Genomic DNA, 25,634 nt, shown 5'->3' with positions numbered 1-25,634 from the left:
AGTGAATGTTCTTTGCACAGCGTTTCCATTTGTGCAATGGTTTTACACAGGGCAGCTTGCTGGACTGTGCATGACAAAGGATTCTTCCATAATATTAAGATTGGCTCTAATGCACACTCTTTCTGTTTTTATTATCATGTATTAATCACAAACAGTTGTAATGGAGAGGTTGCACGGCAAAAGGAAAACACTTGAAAAATGCTGCCTGTGGTATGGCTAAACTCATGTTGCAGGACACGGCTTAAGTTTTGAAACTTTCTGTAATTTTCATCTGGTTTTGAAAAGCAAGTTGTATATTGGCATGGTCTCTCAAAAATGCAATGCTTTTTGAGGGGATGAAGGGCAATCAGAGGGAAGAGTTTGGAGATGTTAGTTCCATGCAGCTTAAAAAATCATTGTCTTTCCTACTAGCGGAGCCTCATGTGTTTTGCTTCGAAGTAATGAGCCTGCAGGGGCTAAAAATGTGTAAATTCTTCCAAGTCATGCTAAATCAGCTCCTCTTTGTAACACTGGGCATGGGTGATACCGTTGCATGGATCATTTTCTCAGTGGCAGATGTGGCCGTAGGATGTTCCTGTCCAGTCTTGCTTGCTGGTTCCTTGCCTGTTTCCCAACACTTGTGCCGACATGACTGCCTGGGGGCCAGATGGTGACCTGCATCAGTGAACAGGCTGAGGTTCCAGTTTAAAAATACCCTCACTCCTCTCCTTCCTCTGGTTTATTTATAAACTGGATTGGTTCATTGATCACTGATTAGCACATAATGTTACCAACTGTTGTGTGATTTCTATGAAGAAGGTGGCATGAGACCAGAAAAGAGCTGCTGCTGGCCATCAGGGAGAAGGGGCAGTAGGTCAGATTGACATTTCTGCCAGATACAACCATATCCTCAAGACATGGCTTCAGTTCCTCATGGGATGGTTCATGAACACCTCCTTTTGCTGGCAAACAATGCAGCTCCATCTCCAATGCAGCTCACCACAGCTTAAAGGGACAATGGGAGGAGAGAATGTGGGGACAGAGAGGACAGTGACTGCCACCCTTAGCTCTGTCCCAGAAGAAATGCTGAAGAAACCACAGCCTCAAATTCACCTTCTCTGCCTGCTGTAACAACTACAGTTAGATGAACTGCTAATGGTAATACTAACAGTGTCCATGCCCATGGAGAAAGAAGCTTCAGTGGAAACTTTCACAAAACTGAAAATGTGATTTTTCCAATGAGTGGCTGCTTGAAGCTGTAGGTGATTTGTGCCTATGTGCATATTTTATTGACAGTGTTATGCCTTTCTGCTTAAATTCAAGCAGTACTGTGAGGGATATCTGATTATTTTGACTAACCTGAGTTGAGAACAGACACAGACTTTCTTCTGGATACCTCTGATCCAGTGCTTGCTTTGCCAAATGCTTAACAAATTAGAAAACCTAATGTGTTCACATGCTCTGTGGGCACACCCCAAATTTTCAGATTTCAAGGCCATGATTCTGCAATTCACACATTGCTCAGGATCAGTGAAGTTTTGTGAGTTCTGGGCTGTAAAGTTTTTAACACCCAAACAGGTGAGTTGTCAAACTCAGAGTAAAGGCTTTCCTTTAAAAGTTTTTGTTGGCGTGAAGAAAATGAGGTAGTATAATCTCTGACTAGAGATATTGGAAGAAACATTATACCTCTGTATTGTACATGGCACTGTGGAAATGCTCTTCATCCTTCTCATCTTTTCTTGTGGTTTTCTCTTTAGATTTTAATTTTGAAAAGGATGGTGGCAGTCATGAGAAAAGAGGAGGTGGGCTGAAGCTATCAGCTTGATCTTTGAATATATTATGACTAGTTAGTACTCCTGCCTTAAATGTTGGGGGGGTGTTGATGTGCATAAAACTTTCCTGCCTCTTCTATTTTCCTCCTTTCTAAACAAATTAAGAAAAGACTTAGAAGACTGTATGAATCTTTACAGATCTTTACTTCTACAGCACTAAAGCAAGCACTAAGAGATCTGTAAGACCTAAAGATCTGTAAGTTTTAGTACAGAATGGTGCATATGTAGGTCCTTTTTTCACTTTCTGAGGGCGAAGCTACAGTGCATGTAGGTTGAAAAAATTTCACTAGAGTATAGAACAAATAAAACCAAAAACCCCACCAGTCTTCATCAGTGGAGAGCTATTCTAATTCCTTGTTGGAATGAACCCAATGACTGTAAAAGGGGAACAGTATGAACTATCATTGTATAGGCACTTTAAAAATTGTTTTAGAAAACTTACATATGTAGGATGACTTTCATGCTGCACATGTGTTGTGGGGAGGCATTATTTGAGAGATTCCTGTAGTCTGTCATTAATCTTTTTATTGTAGGGTCTCTGTTCCTTTTGTGACATTGTATTGGAGAAGGCAGTGATCAGTCTGTGTTGACCCCTTCCACTCACTGACTGTTAGGTTTCCATAATTGTAAGATTTCCATGACTCTTAAAATTTGGTAGTCACTATTCAGTTAAAGAATCGGTTTTCTTGTGAAGTAAATAACATTTAAAACCTTAGCAAAGCTTACTTGGCAAATCTGCCTGCACCCAAGCTGTTAACTTACATTATACCCTAAAGCTTGACTCTACTTAACTCCTTTTGAAGCTTTCCTTGCAGCTGCATGGTTGTTTCCAGTGTCACTCCTGTGTTCCACTTCCAGCAATGCTTTTCTCTTTGAAAGCTTTAGTAACTGATTTTGAGGGAAAAACACAATTGCTTCTCCTCTGTTTGTTATAACCCCTCATGCTGCTGCTTCTTCCTCCTACCTCTTCCCACACACACACTTGGCATCCCTTGGGAAAGTTTTCTGCATGCCTTTTTTAATAGCAGCATTTCTCAGCTCTTGTGCCCAGTGTTTCATGGCTTGTCCAGTCTAGTCTGTGTAAACTTATGCTAAGTAAACAACTGAATACTGTATCCTGCTGATTTGTGAAAGAAGCTGGATTGCTTTTAGTGCTTGCCTGTCTTGCTGTTTCTGTACGTCCTCTGCAGAAAAATTAACAACCTCAGACCAAAACCTCCAGGCCTGCAGAGAAACATGGCACATCTCCATACCTAGAACAGGAAAGGTTACCTGAATTACTCATTGCCATCTTCCCGACTCTGCTGACTGCTTATTTCTGTTGCAATAGGCAAGTCCCTTTGATTCTTGTGAGTCTCTATCTTATAGCCTACATGGTGTTATAAACTGCAGTCTTGTGGATGAGCTGTCCATAGGACATCCCAAAAATAATCTGCAGAAGAACCACAGATAGATAAAAATATGTGTATATTCCCACACAAACTGGCAAACAAAATGAGGGGAAAACAAAATAATAAACACCAAAAGTTTGCCCTAGCTATTATCTGTGTTCTTTTATTCTCCATGAAGACTGAAAGACAATCCATGGATTTTGATCTGTTTAGAGGGGAAAAAAAATAAAAAGCTGATGGCTCACTCTAGAAGATTGGGAAATGCATATCCTTGTGGCCCTGTGCAACAGAACTGGGTCAAACCAGTCTGGAGAAGCTGAATATGGGCCATCCTTTTAGTGCAGAGATATGAATGCACTGCTTTACCTGGCTTAGTGCAGCTGCCTGATAAAGAAAGTACTTATATTGGTCCATGGCTGTACTTACTGTGAAGTCAGCCAAAGCAAACCTGAAGTCAGTAGAGTTACTTAAAGCCTTTGCCATGTTACTTCTTCTTATGAGTCACTTCTTAATATAAATTGAGAAAATGGGTAAGGGATCTTAAAATCCTGATTGTTCCATGGGGAATACTGGCACCCTGCTTGCTTGTCCCTCAAATGTGAGGTTGCTTACTACTAGTCTGTACAACATTTTGTAGTCTTGGGTTAAACAGTTACCTGGCAAAACAAAGAATCATTCTGTGGAAAAGGAATAAATAGGAAAGGTATTTACGATGTGGATAGCTCTGCTGTCCAGTCTGTCCTGAAGCTGATTAACCTCTGACCTCTTCTAGGGATTAGGTAAAAAATAAAAAAAAAGAAAAAAAAAAGAAAAAAAAAGAAAAAGGCTGCTGGGAACTATCTATTTCAGTTCAGAGGAAAACAGAGCTGGACAGAGTGATCCCTTGAGCTATAACATCTGGTTTGGGACGAGGTCAAAAGAGCTACAATAGTCTTGCAGATGGTAGGGCAGCCTTTTTTGAGCTGCAGAGCAGTTGTATAATTGACAGTCTCCCTCCTTAATTGAGATCCCTCACCTACCTTTGCTGCATGCCATTGCCCAGCAGCTTGGCACAGTTCTTTCCCCTGCTTTACCACTGACTTGATGCCATGAGGTTCAGCCCTGGGTGCTGTCAGGGACTGCAGCGCTGGCTGACATCTGTGTGGGACCAGGCTCTCCTGCAGCTCTGTGCTACCTGTTTTTCTGTGAGACCCCTGTTTGGGTCAGCCGGGGGTGGTCCTGTCCGTCTTCAGGGTGATGCGGTGCAAAGGGCCTTGCAGGGGGTGCCAGACACATCACAACACACCTGTCCTTGGGTGGCTGGGCAGTGCTTAGCTTGCCAGCTCATAGTCATAACAGAGTAGAACAACATTTCACTCTAAAGAGCCTTTTGTTCTTACAGTCATACAAGGAACAGTGACTTTATCTCCCAGCATGGCAAATACACTTAACACCTGGTTTGAGTCAGATCTGCAATTTTTGGACATGATCCAAGAAATTTTCTGCAGCAGTGCTGGCACCAGCTTGGATAAAGGGCAAACTTCCACTCTCCTCATCTGAGTACTTAGGTGGTTAGCAAGACTGCTGGGCTACAGAAGGTTATTTGGAAAAGGAATGATGTCAAGTTTGATGGAGTTGCAAAGAGGAGGTTGAATAGGGAGCTTCACAGGCAGTTTGAGGTCAGGGCAGAAAGCTGTGGCTGTATCAGGAAGGTCGGGAAATTATACTGCTGGAGAGAGCTGGTGTCCAGCACTAAGGCTCTGCATTGCTGTGTCCTAGCAAAGAGCAACTTTGCACTGATACTGTGTGTGGGAAAAATGGACAAAGGGGAGAGAAAAAAATGGATGTAAAACGTTCAGACATGCACGCTTGTTTCTCTGTCTGCTTTTTTCAACGTATATTTTCTCTTTATACAAAATTTCCACCTGAGTGGAAGACTGTTTGCATGCACAGCCTATTGTCCTTGCAGGTATACTGCTCTATATATTCTAACGTGCTTGTTTTGAAACCTGGACTGTTTCAAGGCTGGAGGAAACGGATGTTTTCCCTTTGCCATGAAGATCCTTGAGGGCACCATTGGTACCTCCCCAGCATGTATTATCTGTCAAAGGCAAAAGAACTTTGACTGTGAAGGCTTCATGGTGCTCGCTTAATAGGATTCCTCTTGTGTGGCTTTTCCACTGAGGCTAGGAGATGGCTTCATACTCAAGGTTGATTGTGGAACACTATACTGAGAAAGTGTAAAGAAAGCTGTATTGTCTCTGCCTTCTCTTCCTCTGTATGTTTATGTCATCTGATGTGGAAGGTATTTGTCCTGTCTAGAAGAAAATGTTTTTCCAGTACTCTGTAAATTGTAATGTAGTTTAGATAACACAACCTGAATTTATGGTCACTTAAAGGGAACTTTGCTGTAGTTTGGAGCGTAGAAGAATCTCCTAGTTATAGGAAAACAGCTTTAAAATTTTACCTACCTGGCTGTAAGAGAACCAGATAACACACTGCTGTAGCACAACAGATGATGATCGGGATGTACTCCTCAGCTGTGGCACTGAGACCTGCTGCTGCTTGTCAGTATGTGAGAGCTCATGTTTAATACTGGGGCATAATGGAAACGGCTACAGCTGACTTCCATTGGCAGAAGGGCGGGATTGTATATTAAGAAGATTTCTCTACAAGTCTTGAACTCTTTGGACAAGTCTGGACTTTTTCTTTAAAAATTTCTTCCTTTGGTCTGATGGTGCAACTGCATGGACACACTCAGAAGGATAAGTCATTTAGGTGAACTTACTGACGTCTGTTACCACCCTTAGGTACTGTTTATCAGTCCAGGTGTTTATCAGGCCAATACTCATGCATTTAGCTCTAATCCTGTGCCTGTTTTTCTTCAGTCCTTAGGCTTGGTTACCTGCAGTCATCTGAAGACCTGCTGTTAGCATTGACAGAAAAGTCACTAATGACAATGTGATTTCATATGTATATGAATAATTGCTAGCATCTATATATGTCAGGGAAATCTGGATCCTAATACTAACAGTGGTTGAAGGCTCAGTGTGGGTAGCATGCAGATGCTTTCACAGTTGTGATAGTTTACCTACCAGTCATACCTGCACTGACATGCATTTGAGCAACAATAGCCTGTGCAAATTCTAGTGATGGACCATTTCTTCTAAGCTGAGGAGAGCGTTTGTGCAGGTGGCCTTGATCTGCGTGATTTGCCGCTGCCTTCCACAGTGCTGAGCTCTGTTTGTCTGAGCTGTCTGAGGAGATTCGAATTCTGATGGGAAACAGAAATGTTTTGTGTGCAGATAATAGCAAAAAGTATGGGGCTGCATTTTATATCATTTCTGTCAGACACACAGCACAGCTCAATTTACCTCCAGTGAATCAGACATGTTGTCTGCTGAAAGACAACAAGGCAACCTTGTCAGTACAGTGTTAAAGCATGTGTGCTCTTGCCAGTTTGGGCAAAGTAAAACCAACGAGAATTGTGACAGAGCATTGTGCCTTCATTTTAGCAAGTTTCCAGACCGAATTTGGCTCTATGGTGTATTCCTCCTGCCTGCATAGGCAAGCAAAAGATCTCAGGTCCAGTGTGAACTACTGTCTTTCAGAGGTGCACTTTAAAATCTGGCTTGGGCATTAGGATCAAAGTCAGGGGAATTAATTCTCTGTTTATGTTAAAGAGGATATATCTGCTTGAAATGTAATCTTTCTTGAGGGTGTTTAACTGTAGTTTCATAAACCACACCTGCCAGTGGGCTCCTCCTGTTTTTGCTACAACATTCCATATTTTTATCTTGACTTCCTAAGGAAATGAGACTTCTTGGTGATACTGAGTATGTCCTGTCTTTTACCAAATAACTTTTGGATCTGATGGTCAACTTCAGCCAAGTTTAATGAGGAGGAGAAATTCTGAAGATACAAGGTCCTGGCAAGTTATGTGAAAACTGTCAGGCTGCTTGGAGAATGGGAGGCTGAAATTTATAGCCTCTGTTTTGAAAGTGGTAGACAGACCTTAGCCACCTTCCATTATCAGTCAGCTGACCACTGTTTTGCAGTAAATCAGGTGGAGAAAGTAGATTACTTAATTTTTATTTAAGAAAAAAGTTCTGATATTTCACATCTCAAGTGTGTACTGCAGCTGTAGGAATGTCTGCAGGGTAGCACATACAGACTACTTTCAAGCATTTTTAAAATCTCCCTCTGGTTCTTTCTTTGTGGTTGCACAAATCTGGTATCGTACATTTGAGATTACCCTGTGTGATCTCTCTCCCCTTCTTTCTTAACATGCATATGTATATATAAACATAAACCAGCAATGTTACTTTCCAACATTTAATGAGTCAAAAATGTTTTCTCTAAGTCCTTCGACACTGCTCCTTTTGGGAGACACACTTTGAATGATTGTGCATGGAGTTGTTGGCTGAAATAGTCTTCAAGCCCAGCTTCTAAATCTGGCAATTATGGTAGCAAGTGCTAATGCTCAAGCACCTGGGAATTCATTATACTCTAAGCTGGTTCCTAACCATGAGAAACATTGCCCTTGTGCCTAACAGGAAAGTGTTCTTCTCCCACTGTGTCCAATCTCTTAAATATGCAATGGGAAACAGACAGCTGAGCTAGTGTTAAAAGAGCCCTGAAGATGCTGTGCAAACTAGTTCAGTTAATCAGTGTAGATGCTGTTTGTCTCCAGAGCCTAGAAGTATCTCAAGTCCTTTCCAACAAGGGTCCTGGGTACATACTTCTAGATATAGAGTAGCCTTTCTGTCAGAGAACACTAAATAAAGTGCAGAGAACACTCTAAATAGAAGTGCAAAAGTGTTGTCATTAAATTGTAAATATTGGTGCTTCATAATAAGCACACAGTTTATTTTGTTCCCCCGTGCTTGCCATCTGTCTTAGCATCTTTCTTAGAGCAGTGGGAGTCTGGCCACGGAAGCACCTTTTTGTTCTGACGTTTCCCTCTTTTGGGAGGGAAACATCATTTTGTCCCTGTTGATTTTTTTTTTTTTATGTGAGGCTTTATTTCTTGAATGTTTTGTTCTGAAAGGTGTGCCTGTGAGAAGTGATCAGGTTATCAGCAGAAGCACTGCTGTTCCTGTATGAGTAGCAGACACATGGGTGTTGTGTTCTGCCTCACGTCCACCAGGTAAAATGGTAGTTTCTTTAACCCAGAACATCACTGGTGCAAAAGATGCGGTGAGAGTTCAACAGCCTGCTCTCTTTTTTTATCTCATTCTGTAGGATGATGTGTCTCTCTCTCTGCCTAGTGGAGTGGTCAGTTCCAGAAGTGAGCTCAGCTTTTTGTATGTTGTTTGGTATATGAGGTGTTTCTGCAATATTTCGCTTCAGCAAGGATATTTTCCACTGTAGCACCTTCTTCCTGAACTGAGTTTTAGCGTTTCATTCTAGAGCTGGTAAGAACTAAGTGGAAATCCTAGTGGAAATACAGCAGCCCGTGGACCTTCAGATAACTGTTACCAGGCTGGCAAAGTACCTGGGCTCTGCCTGCAAGAGCAAGAAAGGAGAGCATCCATGATCCCTGAAAATGATTTTCTTATGTGGAATATTTCACCAAATGGAAATGTAGCTGAGCAGAGAGACCATAGTAGGCAGGGAGAGAGAACATTCCTGTGGCTGGCAGCTGGCTGCCTGACCCCCCCTGTGCTAACCTGTCCTTCTGGCCGGGGCTGCAGGCGGACACTCAGCCCTGAGTCACTGCTGTGGAAACAGTGATGCAAAGGCAGCATTGTTAAGGAGGGGTTTATTTGTCTCTTGCACATTTTACTCAGCAACCTTTTCAGTAGCATTTATTGGTGTTGCCTCTCTGAGCCTGTGGGATAAAACTGTTTTTATAAATTAGTTTGTTGGGTTTCATTCTGAATTCTTCTTTTTGCTTCTGTTACTACACCCTTTTGCAACAATTTTTTTAAATGTAAAGCCTTGCGTCAATTATAAAATGATAGTTGCACTGATTTATAGATCAGAGTGGGCTGCATGATCAAACAAGTCTCCACTCAATTTGAGTCCCTGTTCCTATTTAAGAATTGCTGTTGCTCCCCAGTTTTGATTAAAAAGTTTGGGAAATGTACCTAGCCTAGTCTTGATTTGCAACACCAATGGTTAGAGTTTGCACTGTTCATGTAAAAGTGGATGGATCAGCATGTAAATGCAAACTCATTCTCTGTGCCTACAAATGTAAACAAACTACTTGTAGATACAGGAAAGGATTTCTCCCACTGGCAGGAAAGAAAGGAGGAATTAGTTGCATTTTCTATTTGTAAATGTTCAGATGGCATCCTGTTGCGATAGCAGTGCTTTCTCCTGACATAGTTTCTATGGCTTTTCCCAATTTTCTAGTTACTTCTCCCTTGAGATAAGGTTTTACAATACAACAAAGACGATTCGATATGTCGCTGGTACTTCAGGGTCAGCCCTGTCTCTCTTCTCCTCCTTTTCAAGCTCCCTTTGTACCAGCATCTATCTAGTCCCATCCTTCAGAGCTCCACTGACAAACAAGTTGGGGGGTTTTTTTGGTGGTTTTTTTTTCCCTTTTCCCCCTCTTTTTTTAAAATACAGATTAACTTTCTACTGTTTTTGCCCTCCTGAAGCTGGCCAGGGTAGTGGGTGAGAGGGGCCAGGCAGGTCAGGGAGTGGGAAAGTTAGCATCTGGGTGCTGGCCTGCAGCAGCAGCTCTGCAAGGTTACAGACATGAGGGTGCCTGAGGAACCCACGACCATCCCTTTGCAGTGTGAACCCAGAGTGAAAGTCTGCTGCAACACCTTTCCAACATCCTGGCTTCATCTTTCTCAGCCACCTGTGGTGGCTGCTGAGGAACTGTTTGTTGTGCTCCACACCTACAGATTTAGGAATAAAGAATGGAGTGCAAAGGTCTTCTGCAGAGATTCCCTCACCCTCTGATTCCTTCCACTGTGCAACAGTTTTAGTCGCAACTATTTTTAGTCTGCTTGCTTGCCTCAGAAATTACTTCATTTTCTTCTTTGGACCATTTCCATAACATTTATTGTGATTCTGAATTCCAGTGTTCAGGATAACGTCAGAGCAAAGAATCACTGTGTGGCAAGCTCAGTTCCAGTGCCAGAGCCAGAAAGCCTGTGCTGAGGATGTGTGATGCCAGCCACCTCCAATCTCGTGACCCATGGGAAACTGGCTTGCCTGAACCACATTTTGGACCATGCCCCATGTTTGCAGGCAAAGAACCTTGTTAACTCTGAGTTTAATGGTGCTTTGGTTAGTGAATGGCAAAAGAAAACAACCTTTCAGTGGGCTAATCCAAGTGGCCAAAGTAGGTCTACCTCTGAAAGGCATCTGTTTGCTTTAAATGAAGTTTGTAATCGAAAGCCCAGCCTGCCCTTGCTGTGTGTGCTCCCATTGCTAATTCACTGGATGACACCCATTCTTCCTCCATATATTAGTTAGATAGGATTTAAATCAGGAATTTTTTTGGCAATAAAGTGGTCTTACGATATGTAAGGTCTTAGAGCAGAGTTGTTGTGGGAAACAATGCTCATTTTAACGTTGTTGCATATGATACATCCAATGATTTACCACTTTGACATATAAAAATATCACAGAATCATAGAATCAGCAAGGTTGGAAGGGATCTACAAGATCATTCAGTCCAACCCTTGAAACATGGCCATCTTGACCTGGTGTGGCTGATGAGCAGTGACCTCTTATGCAGGTGCTTGTCTGCATTTTTTCCTCCTGATAGCACTCAAAGCGAATACTTCTGTAACTGCTCTGCTTTTGGCCATCACTAGAGGGCTTCAGAGGGAGAAACCTACTTGCCTTCCACATAATGTCAAGAACCAGAAGTTTTTTCTGAAACCTGATACACAGCATTGTAACAGAGACAAACTTTGAGTTATACTAGTAGAAGCTTACTGGGGTTCAGCAGTTTTTTGGCATCTTCCATTCAGAGAACTTCTTTCATCATTATTTTTTTTTCCTTTTAAACCTTCTCTTTGAATCATATTTACAAGACAAGTGGTAAAACAAGGCCTTACCTGGCCTTATAGGTGTGAGGTGAGTAGGGCTGGTGGACAGATAATGGTACATAAAGGGTTTTGCGGTGCCCTGCACTTCCCTGATGGTGAAGTGACTGGAATGTACAGGTGTGGGCGGGCATGGGTCTGTTCTCCAGGCCAGCACCTCAATGTTGGCACTGGGGAGAGGTGGCCAAAACTGGGTCATGACTGTTGCATGGCTATACATGCTGTGGTTCCTGGGGGAAAGTCTCTGCTCACAAACCAAAGGCGTGAGGGAATAAGGGGTGTATTGTGTGAAAGACAACCCTAGCTGGATGTCTTGCTTTGAAGAGGTTTGCCAGTGAGTTGGAGAGCTGCCCTCAGCCAAGCCCACTTTCAGTCGTGAAGTTTTATAGGTCATGAAAAGCAGCCATGTCCGGTTTTTTCCATCATGCCTTGCCTTTATATGCAGCAGCACACATGCACTGCCATCATCCCTTGTGCTTTGGATCAGTGGCTCAGCGTTAGCCCAGGGAGACTTGTGAGTGCCTCCAATTTCTCTCTGTGGTGTGGGAACACTGAAGCACATAATGGCTGTGATTCAAAGACAAATGCTAGCTCTTTGCTGCTGATCACTTTGGCAGAAACCCCCAGATGCTCAGAGACTACAGATGGAGCTGTTTTGGGGAAGAGATTTGTTTTTGTTTTTGTTTTTGTTTTTTTTAAAAAAAAAAGCACACCGGCAATCTTAGAATTTCCTATTCTTAGTGATAGTAGTATTAGTATAATGTTTTTCTATATTCATACTAGCCTCCCTATTTTTCCTTCTCCTATTTTACACCCCCGACCTCTCACTTTTTAATTCATGCCAGCCAGAGCGCAGCTAAAAGCTTTTCCTAGTGGTGCATTATTTGTTAGTAAATCAGCAAAGACAAGCTTAACCAATTTAACCAGCAATTTCTGCGAGGCTTTTCTTTTTGAGTGGGCTTTGGGATTTCTCCATGTGCCTGTTGGAGGGACCAGTTTGCAGGAAACTGCAGGAGAGGAGCCTACAGCCATGACAGGCTTTGTTCAGATGCCTGTAGTCTGGCAGAAGCTGACCTCCTCAACACATGGTCTTTCACTTAGCTGCTTCTATCCGACTACTGGAGAGGTCCAATTTGCTGTGTGTGGGATTTCTGCTGCTTCCATGCTGCTTGGTAATGTTTCCAAACCGAACAGCGGATCCTTGCCTTGATAGTGGAGCTGGAGCTGGCAGGGTTGCTGCAGCCTGTCCCTATGTGCATGACTTCATTGTCCCACAGCTCTTCTCTGAGCAAATCCGGTGCCTTGTACCATATCCTCCTGAATTTTGAATCTCTCTCCAAACAATCTAGGTTTCCTCCTTTGGATGTAACTGTGTGTTCCCCCTCCCCCCCCTTTGGCTGGGCTAATTGCTCTTTGTCTGGTTTCAAATCAAGTGTGATTAAGGGAAGGTTTCTTCAAACTGCCACTTCATCGTGTTACCAGACTAGCATAGTAAAAAGTTGTAATGTCTGTTGGGGTAAATACCCTGAGCACAGAATTTCAGGCTCTTTCCTGCTCATGAGTCATCTTCCTCTGAGACCCTATAGTGAAAGCATTACTTTTATTTTAACGGAAAAAAGTCCCTGAGAAGATGACCAGTTATTTATCTGAACAAGAGAGGTGATGTTTTTTGTAGTTTCATTTTGGTTTTTTTAACTGCCAAAATTTATATATATCCTTAAGGAAGGCACTGCTCGGGCAGGCTGGGGCATAGGAGATGTGGTAGCTATTGGAGGGCAGGGAATCAATACTTTTTCTGAGGGAGATCAGATTATATTATGTATTGGAGGGTTTCAGTAAAACATGTTACGCCTGCTTTTATTTTACAGGCAAGTTGCTGAGTTTCACTTTTTAGCAGGGACTTGTGCTGCAGGAGTGAACTATGCCTGTCTGAACTGCCTGCCTGAGAAAAGAGCCCCCAGAGCAGCTCCCAGCAGGCTCACACCCACACCCCCCTTTTTGTCACCTTTCTCTTTGAACCTGTATGGTGCCCAGAGAGTGGAATAAACAAAGAAGCGAGTCCCTAGCCACAAGCCTGAAGGAGAGGTGTTTCCCCCTATCTCTACCTCGGGGTGGGCTGCAGGAGGTGGAGGATGTACTTCTACTTCTTCCCTGACTGGTGCAGGGCTCTTTCTTTCTGGGTGAAGTGACCTGGCCTCTTGAGTTTGTGGTTGATATAGGCCCTGTCACAGGAGAGTTTTGGACTGAGTAAAGCTCATTTTCTTCTTATCAGCACCCAGGTGTTGGTGCCTGACTCCCTTGTTCCTGTTTGGACTGCTTTCTGCCTGCTCTGAGTACTCATCTGCGGTTTTAAGCAGCTATCTGACAGTTTAGTATTTCAGCCCCTGCAGCCCCACAGGTCCCCTCTGCTGGTTTTGTGCAGTTGTGACAGACAAGGCAAGGCTGGCAGGTAAGTCTGGCAGGAGGCCTTGTTTTGCAGCATGGGTGCAGGAAGGCAAAGAGCAGCTGAACCTCACTGGGAGCTGGTGTTGGGGTTAGGAAGTGGTCTTCTGTCCCAAAACTCCTGCCAGTGCTCTTACGGTTTCAGCTCAAGAGTGAGAGACTTGTGCTGGAATCTGAGCTGTTTGTTTTTAGACTGGAGAGTGAGATACCATAGCAGCTCTGATTTTTGAAGTGAAATACCTTTTAATAAATGGTTGCCTGTTCACAGCCCAGCAGCAAAACCAAAAGTTTAATGTAGTATTAGGACCATTTTATATTTTCTCTGGTCCTATTTTCTTGGCTGTTAATCATGGTCTCTTTGTCACCTGCCCAGCTAAGGGGAAATGCAGCTGGGGTGTAATATTATTTGGAAGTATTTGTTGATTTTTATTTATCCTGAAGGAGGCAGAAGGGCTTTTCTTTCCAGACAGGTAAATAATTAGCCGGCTATCTACAGCCTTCTTGCTCAGAGAGCAGGAGGGAAGGTAGAGAGGAGACCGTGACACCCCATGTAGTAGATGGACATGAGCATCTTGTGGCTCTGTTCATTGTTAATTCACTCCTGCAGCACTGCTCAGCTGTGAGGTTCCAGGCGTGCTTGGCAGCACCGACAAAAAAAACATCTGGTCCAAGAATATAGCTCCCTTCTGCTGGCAGCTGCATGAAAATGATTTTGTACATTGTGGCATAATGCCAAATGCACTTAACTTGTACGCTAAAGTGCGCAGCCTTTATAGAGCTTTGGCAGTGCAGGGCGATTTTAAATGCTGTGCATAAGTCAGCGTTAATCTACCAAAGAAAATCAAAACGTCAGCAACTGATTTTATAAAGAACTCGCTTATCACGTGTGCCCAGACGTGGCTATACCTTTGTACCTGTCTAACAGCTGTTCCTGTCTGAACACAAAGGAAAACCCTTTTAGTCACAGCCCTGTTTGTCACATGTGCCCTCCGTGAAGGTTTGGCAGAAACACGAAGGGAAATTTGCCCCTCTCAGACATCCTCTGTCAGTAGCCGCATTTTTCTGTAACTGATAGAGGCTGTCTGTCTCCCCTGTTGTTTCAGAAAGGACCTGGTGTGTGCTGAAGAAAATGTTAACTGTGAATCAAGTAGCTTGTGTGTCTGCTGGTAAATTGTAATTTGAATGGTGGGACCTGATAATTACAGACATCATCATCATGTCTGTCAGTTGTAAATCATTCTGTAGTGGATTTCTCTTTTTAAAGAGAGCTGTATTTCTGTGCATGAGTGTATTTTAGAGGTAAAATATAATATCTGTATTCCTTCTTGCTTTGGAAACCCTTAGGGTTTGTAAGCATGGATCTCATCTGTTTGTGAACAAGCAAGTTGGAGAGGTCTTTGCTCCAGAAAAACTCCTCTTAGAGTATATATTTCTATTTATTTATTTTTTATTTCCATAGAGTAGCTGAGCTTGGTGTTGCCTTTTCACCCCCAAAGCTGCTGTTAGGTTTTAGGTTTTGGAAATGCTGCAGAAGAGCAGGGAGGAAAAGAAACCCTGGGTTTTGTGTGGCATCAGTCATGGGCCTGAGTTTATACTTTGGAGAAGGAGTGAATTCCTCCCCAAGAAGTAACAGGTGATTTGAGGACTTGGATAGGGTGTTTCAGTAGTTGTATGCAGGACTGATGGTGTCACATATACTGACCTGATGTTAATTCTCTGCTCTGTCACTGCTTTGAGGAGCAATTCTCACCAAATCAGAGAAAGAAGGAAGAGAAGGGGGAGATGGTGGCAAAGGGAGGAAGAGCAAGCCTTTGCCCTCCTGCTGGCTTTTAAGGCAGTCTTTGCTTGCAGTATTGGTGAAAGAAACCAAAGGTATTTTCTGGGGTATTTTTAAAATTGAAAATGGAATTTGACAAGCCTGTAGGGCTTGGTCCATTCTCCTCCCTTTTCCTCATCCCATCCACCCACAGTCTGCACAGACAGTATTTATTCACCCTGTTTCTCAAACACAGGATAGTGGGCTGGTGTCACAGCTTTCTTTGTGATCCTTTCTGTCCCTCATCAGGTGAGAGGAACGGGCGTTTTAACCTTCTGGGTCCTCCCTGTTTGCACCTGGCTTTTTGCATTTGCAGTACTTTCTCTGCATAAGGCAGGGGAGAAAGCTGCAGATTACTGACAGAGGCTGAGCAATGACTAATATTCGACCAGAGGTGCTGAAGTGTTCAACCTTTAGGCAAAGATTAACTGAAATCAAAACTTGTAAGGACTTGTGCACTCACACTGTGTCATTCAATCATGTTGGTAAGACACATGTACAGATCGGACGATTCCTTTTATTCCTGCGTAATTTACATATTTTGGCTGCTTCACAAAAGAAACCTTGTGTTGAATAAGTCAGATCATGATCTCACACAAGTCCTTGCTTACAAGAAGTTTTTTGGAAGCTGTAGCATAGCCCACAATTTCGAGTTTTCCTTTTGTGGGTGTAAAACAGAGCGTAGGTTACCGGCCGCACTAAAAACGGGCATTAAGCGTGCATATTGCTTCTTAAGCCAGTGTATTACCTTCGATGTTTGTGTATGTGATGGCTGTCTGTTTGATGTTGTTTCATCTGGCAGTTGTACCTCAGAGAGACATAGACTACTTTAGAAAAGAAGCATTAAATCTATTTCTTCGTAGTAGTGGGCTAAGTGAAGTATGCCACTTTATAGAAGTGGATTGTGGGGTTGCAGAGAAAATGATGTGATTTTGTTTTCAAGGCTTTTCTTAGTACTCATTTTCTGACAAAATACAGGGCTTTGTTAGTGTTGCAGATGGAGTTTTAAATATTTGGAAGGAAAAATTACAACACTTGCAACATTTTAATAGGGAGAGTTTCCTTAATTAAAGCCTAAAGGACTTAGGGAATGTGGACAGCTGAGGGATTAGCAATATGCTACAAAGTTCCTCTTGCACGTACCAGTTGATTTGGGTTCAGAAGCCAAAGTCCATAATAAATTTGTAGTCTTTCAGCAAATGTTTGCTGGCTTTAACTGTTGATGCTGCTAGTAACCAAAGCCTGGATTCATTCTGTTAAATTTTAGGCACACAGGGATTGTGCTGAAGGCTAGAATGTAGGTGACCTGGGCATCTACAATTTAGCATGGGGGGAAAGGTACCTGTGAGGGGACAGGTCTGTCCACCTGAGGTGGTATTCATCCTATAGAGAGGTAAAAATCACTGGTGGGACTGTGTCTCCTGGAAGTGTGAGGTACCTGCTTTGAGGCTGCCAGCTACTCGCTGCTGGCAGTTGTGGTGGTGCTTGTTTGTGCTCCCCAGTTTTGGTTTGGGTGGTTTTTTTGTTTTGTTTGTTTAGTTGGTTGGGGTTTTTTAAAAAATTTTATTTTTTAATGTATGATTGATTTTGGAATACCGTTGCCAGGCTGCCCCCTCTGCTTTGCAAATCTGTCTATTTGCTTTTGTCCTATATAATGTAAGGTACTGAGCTGTGCCAAGCCCTTCATCACTGTTAGGCAAAGAAATGGTGGCATGTGATGGAGTTGCTGAGTTTCTCTTATAAGTTGGTTCTCCAGACCCATCTCTTTTTGATAAAGGATCCTGTGTGAAACAGCCTCAAGGAAAGCCAAAGTGGGATTACTTTTCCTTCCTCTCACTTGTTCGGGTGTGCATTGTGATAGCTTTCATGTTTGTTGTCCCAAACTGTTGGGATATTTTATGTCTTTTAGCATTTGGGTTTCATTCCATGTATAAAACAAAAGAGGTGTTGTAAATAAATTTCTCTTCTCTTTTCGTCTACAGGACTTGTTGGTCATTGTGGGTGTGGGGCTGTATACTGAATGAATCTGTCCTGTGAGGGAATTAGTGTGTTCATGTAATTGTGGGTTTTCATGATGTATGTAGTAGAAGGACATTAGCGTTATGTTAGAACTACTATTTTTAAGGTATTTTACCTTCTCAGCTTACATTTCTGCCTGAGCGTCACAACCCCCCTACTCCTCACACACCAGTGCATAGGAAATCTCTGGTGCATAGGAAATCTGCTTTCTGTCATTTCAACCTTTTTTCTCTCTCAGATGTTTGCCTTCTCCCCTCCTCTGAGTTTAAAGCTTTGTCTCAAACCAGAACTTCAGTTTCTTGTTGAATCTCTCCAGCTGCATGAAGCCTGCAGGACTTGGGAGCCTTTTCCACCTCCCAGGTCCAAACTGTGACCCAGCACTGTCTGGACTGCACACGAAGGGAGGAACCCATGTGTTGATCCCCTTTGGGAAGGAGATCTGCCTTCCAGGTGGGAGCAATGCAGCTTCGTATTGCCCAGGGGAGAGCAGGGACGAGGCAGTGGGCAAATGCCTCCCTTGTCTCTGTCACCCCCAAAGATGCTGCTTTCCTTTGCATCAAATGCACACTGAGATTGAAAGCAGAAAAGCTGTTCAACTTTTTGGCATTGTACATTAGTCTATTTTCTCTCCAGCATCTACATCTCCTCATATTGTCTGGAACTTTGCGTAAAGGAGATTGCTATAATTTTTTTCCTTCACACACAAGCTTACTTTTCATATCTGCTAGCAAGAGCTTGTTCTGATTACAAGAAATCTGAGACTGGATGTAGAATTGTATAGCAACAGGCATTTTTAGTGTGAATAATAGTGATGAAAGTAGAGTACTAAACATTCCCTTTTTTATGAGAGCTCCGAAGATGTCAGTATAAGGCTAGCTTGTTGCATAACCTGTAAGTAATTTAGGCTTGATGAGGATGGACAGTTGAATTGTAACTGGGACAAACATGCAATCTGAGCAGGAAACTCTTTTAAGTAATCATATCTAGGATTGAGGGACTAGTGTTGGAAATGGTTGAAGGGATTTGCCCCTAGGAAGTTTCTCTCCTGGTTGTCTTTGGAAAAAGCCTGTGGCATCCTAGGGTTTTACCGAGGGAGGTCAGCAGTGGTGCGGTTTCTTTGCCTTCAGAGCAGCTCACTGAGTGATCAGCAAAAGCACTGGAGGCACATCAGGCAAGAAAGAAAATATTGTTGTCGGAGTGACTGGCAGAGGAGGTGGTTTGCAGGGAGACAATAGACAAGTATTGTTTTCACGTGCTTTTTGGCTCCTTCCTGCCTGCACGTGATTCCATCTCCCATGCCTGCACAATGCTGCTACACAGGCTCCTTCAGGCAGTGCTGGGACCCTGCTGAAGAGCTTGCCCTCCCTCATGCCTTTGTCCAGTTAATTTAACTGTCGCTTTATGGCTGCAGCCTCAGCGATGGCACTTCTGTGAGCAACTTGGCTCATTTTCTCCCTTGTTTCAAATGGTGCCTTTAGCATGCAGTAGAGAGGGCGTTGTGCCAAGGGGAGACAAAGCAGCTTCTGTTTTGTGTGTGTTTGGAAGTGTGTTCCTCACCTGCTTGATGAAATGTTGCCACTGAAGGTAACCGAACGTGGTCATAAGGACAGCACTGTTCTGGCAGCCAGTCTTCACGAAACTAAGGTTTTTTTGACCCTTGAAAAAGCTTCACAGCCGTCTTCTGCAATTACTCTGCCTGAGCAGTGTTACCGGTTTGCTGTTTCTGGCAGCATGGCTCTGTGCTGGCAGCGTCAGCAGCTCGGAGGCTGGTGGGCAGCTCACAGTGACAGGATGGGTTTCCAGAAAGCTCGTAAATGGTAAAACCCTTGAAGGGCTTGCTCTGCTTGGGCTACATTTGTGAACAAGGGGCAAAGTCTGAGAGGCACCCTCAATAGCATGTGGGGGGGTGGGGCGATGCTCACCAGCTGTGCCACTGCTTGCTGGGTGTCTAGTTTCCTTTTGTGTCACTGAGTGTGTGGCATGATAGATGCCTTTTCTTAAGAGTGAACAGTCTGAAGGCCTTTGAAAAAGTCCTTAGGGAAGGACTTGAAGGACAGTGCAGAGAAATTAATGTGCTGATGCCAAGGTGGGGAGAGTCTGTGGGTAAGGGGTCTGTGAAAAAGAGACCTTGCATATGAAGTCAAACAGGCACAGGGAGTGCTGGGAGCGAGAAGGTAACAGAGAGAGAGACAGAAGGGAAATAAACTTGCATGAGGTCTTTAGCTTGAGGGTGACAATGCTCAAAGTCTTGTAAAAGACTCTCAAGAAATGGGATGTAATAAGAAAGTTGGACACTCTTGTATGTTAAGATTTAGGAGGAACTGTATACAGACTTGATAAGTGTTTACTGCAGCTCTCGATTAAAGTCTTTTCTTTAGACTTTCCCTCCCAAGAAAACTGTGTTTGATTTTCCTCTTAAAAATTATTTTATGTCATATTCCCAATTCCAACACTCCATTGTGATGTTGGAGAGGATCACGTTTTTCCACATTGCACTCTCCACACTGCAAGCTTCTCTGCTTTATACAAACTTCCTACCTTGGCAGTCACTGGCAGGGACTTACCCGGCACTTGAAGTATCATTGCTCTTGTGGTTTGGTTCCTCCCAAAATTACAATCTCCTTCCTTGTGTGGAGGCAGCACCACAGCTCTCAGTTCAAGTACCATGCTATGTGCAATATTGGCCAAACTTTCCTTGCCAAAATATCTCCCTTGTGTGTGAGAACTTTGTTAACAACTGTATATATTATGGATTCCAGCAGCAGAAAAGGTCACTTACTGTGCTAGGCACTATTCAGACTTTCCCTGTCCTGGACAGATTGTGCTCTGAATGGATGCCGGCCAGGTCTGATGTGCGAGGAGTAGGGGGGCTGTGACACTCAAGGAGAAAGGTGGTTTGCAAAAGTTAGTTGTGATTTATTGAGGAAGACTTTTCTTTGTGGTTTTTGGTGTCTTTTAGGAGTTTTTTGTTTTTTTTTTTTTTTTTTTTTTTTTTTAATATGGGTAGAGGGCAGAAATGAAAAGTGAGAAGAAGCTGAAAAGAAAATAAACTGGGTTTCTTGTGAGTTTCTCCTGTTTTTCTTTAACTTTTGTGTCAGAGGCACATAGTGAAAGAAAGGGCAAATCGTCGTCATTTTGGTGCCTCTGAAGGCAAACTGGTCTCCTCTCCACCACTCTGGGGGTCTGTGGATTAGTCCCTTTTCCCTCCCAGCCCTGGGCTGGGTTGTTTGGGCTGAGGCTGCTGCCTGCCGCTCTACACAGATCCCAACTCTCCTGTGATCTAAAGATTCCCAAATTCCACAAGTTACCACTGGAGCTCATGATCCTCCACAGCTCAGCTTACTCTGAAACTCCAGGCAGAGCATTGGCAGCTGCCATTTTCCAGGGAGGGCAGCTTCCTGGGTGTAGGCAGGCAAAGCTTTGTGAAGAGCATTGGGAAAGCAAATGAAAACACCTTTGCTAGTGTGTTTGGCTTTCCACTGTTTGGTCGTGATATTCATTCTTAAAAACCTTGGTTGTGCCGTAAAATGACTGGGTGCCATTTGTGCGGGGAGAGCTGAGATTTGTCACTGTCTCATTTCTTAAATCAAAAAGCAAAGTTACTGAAGGGACCAATTTGTATTCCACTTCATACTGATTTAGAGCAGCATATAAATCATCTGGCGGGGTAGGTATACTTGCTCTTGCCTTTATCACAGAACATTGTCTTGCTTTATCCTTGCTGGACTGTGTTTTCTCATTTGCATTTATCCTCATCATATTACTAGGGTAAATAAAATCTTCTGAAATTGTCCTGAGTTTCTTTTCCTTGAGCAGTGCCAATCCCTTAAGAGGGTAGAATCAACAACTGGCAAAGAGCAGTGGTCAGACAGCTCTTCCACCTGGAGGAGTTTGAATGGAAAGTCACCACTTACATGCCCTAGGACGTCTTCTCTCTATGTTTAGGTGACTTGTATTTTTTTTAATTTTAAAATTCAGCTCCTGAAATAATTTCATGGTGCTATAGAGTTTGTATTTCTCCCTTCCTTCCTGAAGTGTATTTCTCAGAGACAGATTCTCGTAGGGGTCTCATAGCAGTTTTAATGCTGGAACATGTCAGAACTGTTGTGCTTAGTCTCCTGAGGCATCTAGGCAAATGATGTTTAGAGAAGTATATAGAAACACGACAGACACAACGTGATTTTTCTTTTCCTTTGGTTATGTCCTTCCTGCTTCTGATACTTCTAGAGCTTAATTCTCTTCCATCCCTACGCAGCGAAGTGTAGCAAATGTCCAGCAAAGTGTTTCTGCGTTCCTCGTCTTCTAAAAATTTGTGTAAATAAGCAGAATTTTCTTCCAATAATGATGTGAAGGGTGGGGTGTTACCTTTTGAAAACATGATGAAATGGAATAATGAGCTGTCCAGGTTAATCTTCCATATATGGATCTATTCTAGTAGCTTTTATTTGACTGGGAGTTACTTCCATGGCAACCATGGTCAGATACTTAAAACATTAGCTACTTAAATCATCACAATTTTGTAAATGTTGATGTAATGAAAATAAGAATTCATTGATTTGCCATCTGCATGCAGAAAAACCTGTACTGATATTTAGCGTGCAATGATGAATGGAAGGATAAGTGGTGTTGAGATTTTGTGCTACAGCTGTAAGCAAGCTGATCGGGTGCTGCTGGGTGGCATGCTGAGAGGTAACATGACTGATTTTATTTTTACTGTGCTGGTTCAAATGATCAGAAATATCTTAGTGCACATAGGTGGATTTCTGTGCCGGCATCGTATGTGGGTTTTAATCTTACAGGCAAAATTATTTTGATCAAAGAGCGTTGCAGTTAGAAATCCCTAGGAATGCTGACATGTCCATTTATTCTCTGAAGGGAAACACATGGAAAGGGAGAGGAAAGCTGCTCGAAGCTTGATCCAACCACGTGAGTCTTGTGAAAGTATAGCTTACTGCAAAAATTACTGGTAGTCAGACGTGCTGTCACAAACAGCCAGCAAATGTAGAAGTATAAAACACACCAGCCCAATCACAGGGGAGACAAAGAAGGTTTCAATGGGAGTTTGTATCCACAGATAATGGCTTAAAGTGGTAATTAATGCCAGCTGCATAAAATCACTAGGAAGGACTCACCAGCTGCCTCTCTTCTCCAAGAAAAAAGGATGTACTTTTGTATTACTTCGTGAGAATGACAGTCTCTTGCCTCAACCAATTTTAATTTTCTCCTTTTGTGATACCAGTGCCTCTGTAAATGAAGGGACTGTTAGTGGTGCAGTGCATGTGTTGTCGGGAGGAGGTGAGGGACTTTCACTTTCTGAGGCTGGCTCACATGTCCAGATCCCAGGATGGCTGCCAAAACACCTCGCTCTGTGCAGGAGGATCCCTTCTGCAGGCTGCAGCATACCCTCCTTGAGGCATGTGTGTCCATGGGGAGACCTGTGTGCAAATGGTCTTATCCAGTGAGATTTTTGGGTGGGATTCATGTCACCCTGGTGCAAGACATGTGCGAGAGTGGTGTCTGCATCTTTGCTAATGACCTCACCCTCCTTCTGTAGTTATCAGGGAAAGAAGTAAACACCAGTAGGGCGCACATTGTTTGGCCTCTTTCAGATGTCCACATGGGAATGAAATGAGCTGCACCCTGGAAAAAAAAAATGCTCCTGAATCTGGAACAGAACACCTTTGGACTGACCAACCTTTTTTTAAAAAAAAATTCGGGTATTTTTTAAAATATTCCACCAGTTGCTGTACTGCAGTTATGCTGCAGCCTTCTCTGTGCTGATTAATCCTCATGATAGTTCCTGTCGCCACAAAGTCTTCAGGACTCATTGCCAGGGAGTTATCGATCCACGCTAAGTGGAGTCCTCCAGAGTCTGGCAAGAATTACCAAATCCATGTATTTTTGTAGACTAGATTTTGGACTGGATTGATCTGTAGGTGAGATGCTATTTGTGTTGTGGACAAGTGCTCCAAGGTGGCTGAAATAGAAGTGTAGGACCATTATTAGCCTTAGTTAAGGTTGATGCTTGGGGTTGCTGGAGGCCATTGAGCAGGTGCTGTGACACAGCCTCAGTGAAAAGCTGAAAGAGCAGTAACTGCCTGCAGTCTGCTGGGTCTGTGTGTACCTTTTTTGTTGTTTGTTCCTCAGTGGTTTTGGTGGGGTTTTTTGGTTGGTTGGTTGGTTTGTTGGGTTTTTTGGTGGGATTTTGATTATTTTACTTTTCAGAAATAGATCCTAAGTATTATCATTTTGGCTGCTGTTACAACAGATAAACATGGACAACCTTTAGAACATCCTACCCGTTGTATTGTAAAAGCTATTGTGTTCATGTGCTGAGGGTAGGAAATAATTTTTATCTAAAAAGTCCATTCAAAATAGCAGATTAATCCAATTATACATATTAACCTATCAGCAATTAAGTCCTAAACCGTTAAGTTTAACAGAGCTATCACAGTTTTTTCCCTAAATACACAATTCAGAGGTTCAGCATAGTAGTTCCTAGTATAATAAGCATGTATTCTTCTTCTCTTTTTTTTCTTTTTGTATATGGTCTAAATAAATAAAAAATTATGCAACAGCAAGGACAACAGAAGCAGCTAAGAAGCACCAAGTTAGCTTTTGGCTCAGAAAACTGTTCTGACAACGCTTTCTCCCAGGGCTGCTGTTCACTGGGAACTTTGATTTACAAGATTCTTTTACTATTTTGTTCAGTGTTCCAGAAATACACAGTATTTTACTTCAAAGATGCATTATGAGAAGATATAAGAATAGTTTATCCCTGGTGCATTTTGGGAATTCTGTCATAATAGTTTACGACTAAGTGTTGCATCCTACTATCAGAATATTTGAAATAATTGCTTGCTTTGTAGCATAGAGTAGCTTCTTTTACTCAAGCTGCGTGTACCAGTGTGTATAAACAGTTAACATGTAGTTAGTATTAACATTTGTATATGTCATGAATAGGATATTTGATTGCTAGCATGGTACAAATTGCAAGGAAGTTTAAGGCTTAAAATTTTATCATGCAATCAGCTTTGGCATCACAGGATAATCAAAATATGTGCTACCATTTCCATCAGCCAGCAGCCCTAGGGAACAGAAGTTTTGGGTTCTTTCTGGAATTAATTTAGGGTAGACATCTTCTGCCTGAGTATCTAAGGATAGAAAATTGTGGAGCAAATAAAGATTGTGCCTAAAGGGGTATCCATCTGCCTTTTCATTTGTTGCCTCGATAGGTGCTTGAAGAAGACTCCTACTGTCTTTGGTATGGGAAGGGAGAGGTGGTGATGGGATGGTGTCTGCTCCTTCTTCTGTATCTCCTGGCTGCCGGCTCAGACACCACCTCAAAGCATGTGGATCCTTCCATGCAACATGTCCTACTGTCACTTCAGAAACAAATTGTGGGTGTTTTTAAGGAGGAGTTTCATAGTGTTACCTGTTCTATCTCTTTAAAGGGGTGACGTCCCTTCACCTGAGCTGCTCTCTTTTTGGCATCTGGCTGAAGCAGGGGGAGCTGTGGGAAATCCTTCCTCTGCCTTTGTGTCCCAGCATCCTGTTTACTACCCGGGCTCCTGGCCTGTTCTTTCTGATGCACTTGCTCTTCCTCCACAGAGACAGATGGAGGAGGAGGAAACTTGTGCACGAGGCCAATGCTTTGTCCTTGCAGTGAGGGGAATTCCTGATCTCCACCTCTGCTTTCCTGTGCCAGTCCCGTGCTGGCACTGAAATGGGAACCTGCTTCGGCAGCTGGCTACGTGGAGCTGCTGTCTGACATTTAAATAGAACTGGTTGCAATTTTCAAAATTAAAGGAGAAAAAATGAGGAAGATGTAAATAACACTCCTCTGTCATAAATCCACAGATTTTTCCAGGTTTCTAGTTCTCCAGGTTACATACAATAAAAGCTTTCTAGCTGTGTATTTGCTTATGGTGTTACAAGCACAGGGTTTTTGGAACAGATTATGTCTTACTCCATCATTGGGTCAAGTCCAGTGCATCCTTCGTTTGCTTTTTTGCACTGCTGAAAACATGGGAAAGTAAAGACCTATTTTAGACCATCTCAATAAACAGTTTTAGGATGGGTTTCCTGAGCATGATGCTGGTAAAAATTGAACTTAAAAAAACCTACTTGTGTGAAAGTGAAGGATAAATAAATAATA

The 25,634-nt window shown here is 42.9% G+C and overlaps 1 protein-coding gene across 12 annotated transcripts in view; it reads left to right on the top strand.

The window, feature by feature from the left end:
- MAP4K4 (mitogen-activated protein kinase kinase kinase kinase 4) overlaps positions 1-25,634 on the top strand; it is a 171,325-nt gene that overhangs the window by 81,208 nt on the left and 64,483 nt on the right. The window contains exon 1 of one of the 12 annotated variants that reach the window (XM_027641488.1): positions 18,490-18,709. The exons of the other annotated variants lie outside the window; for them this stretch is intronic. The gene's annotated coding sequence lies outside the window, so the exon portion shown is untranslated. Of the gene's footprint in view, positions 1-18,489; positions 18,710-25,634 lie in introns of those variants that run through there. 12 annotated transcript variants of the gene reach the window in all.

Source organism: Corapipo altera, unplaced genomic scaffold, assembly GCF_003945725.1.
Source record: "Corapipo altera isolate COAL_440 unplaced genomic scaffold, ASM394572v1 0, whole genome shotgun sequence".
NCBI lineage: Eukaryota > Metazoa > Chordata > Aves > Passeriformes > Pipridae > Corapipo > Corapipo altera.
Note: the sequence above shows the minus strand (reverse complement) of the source record. Positions and strands in the feature narration are given on the sequence as shown.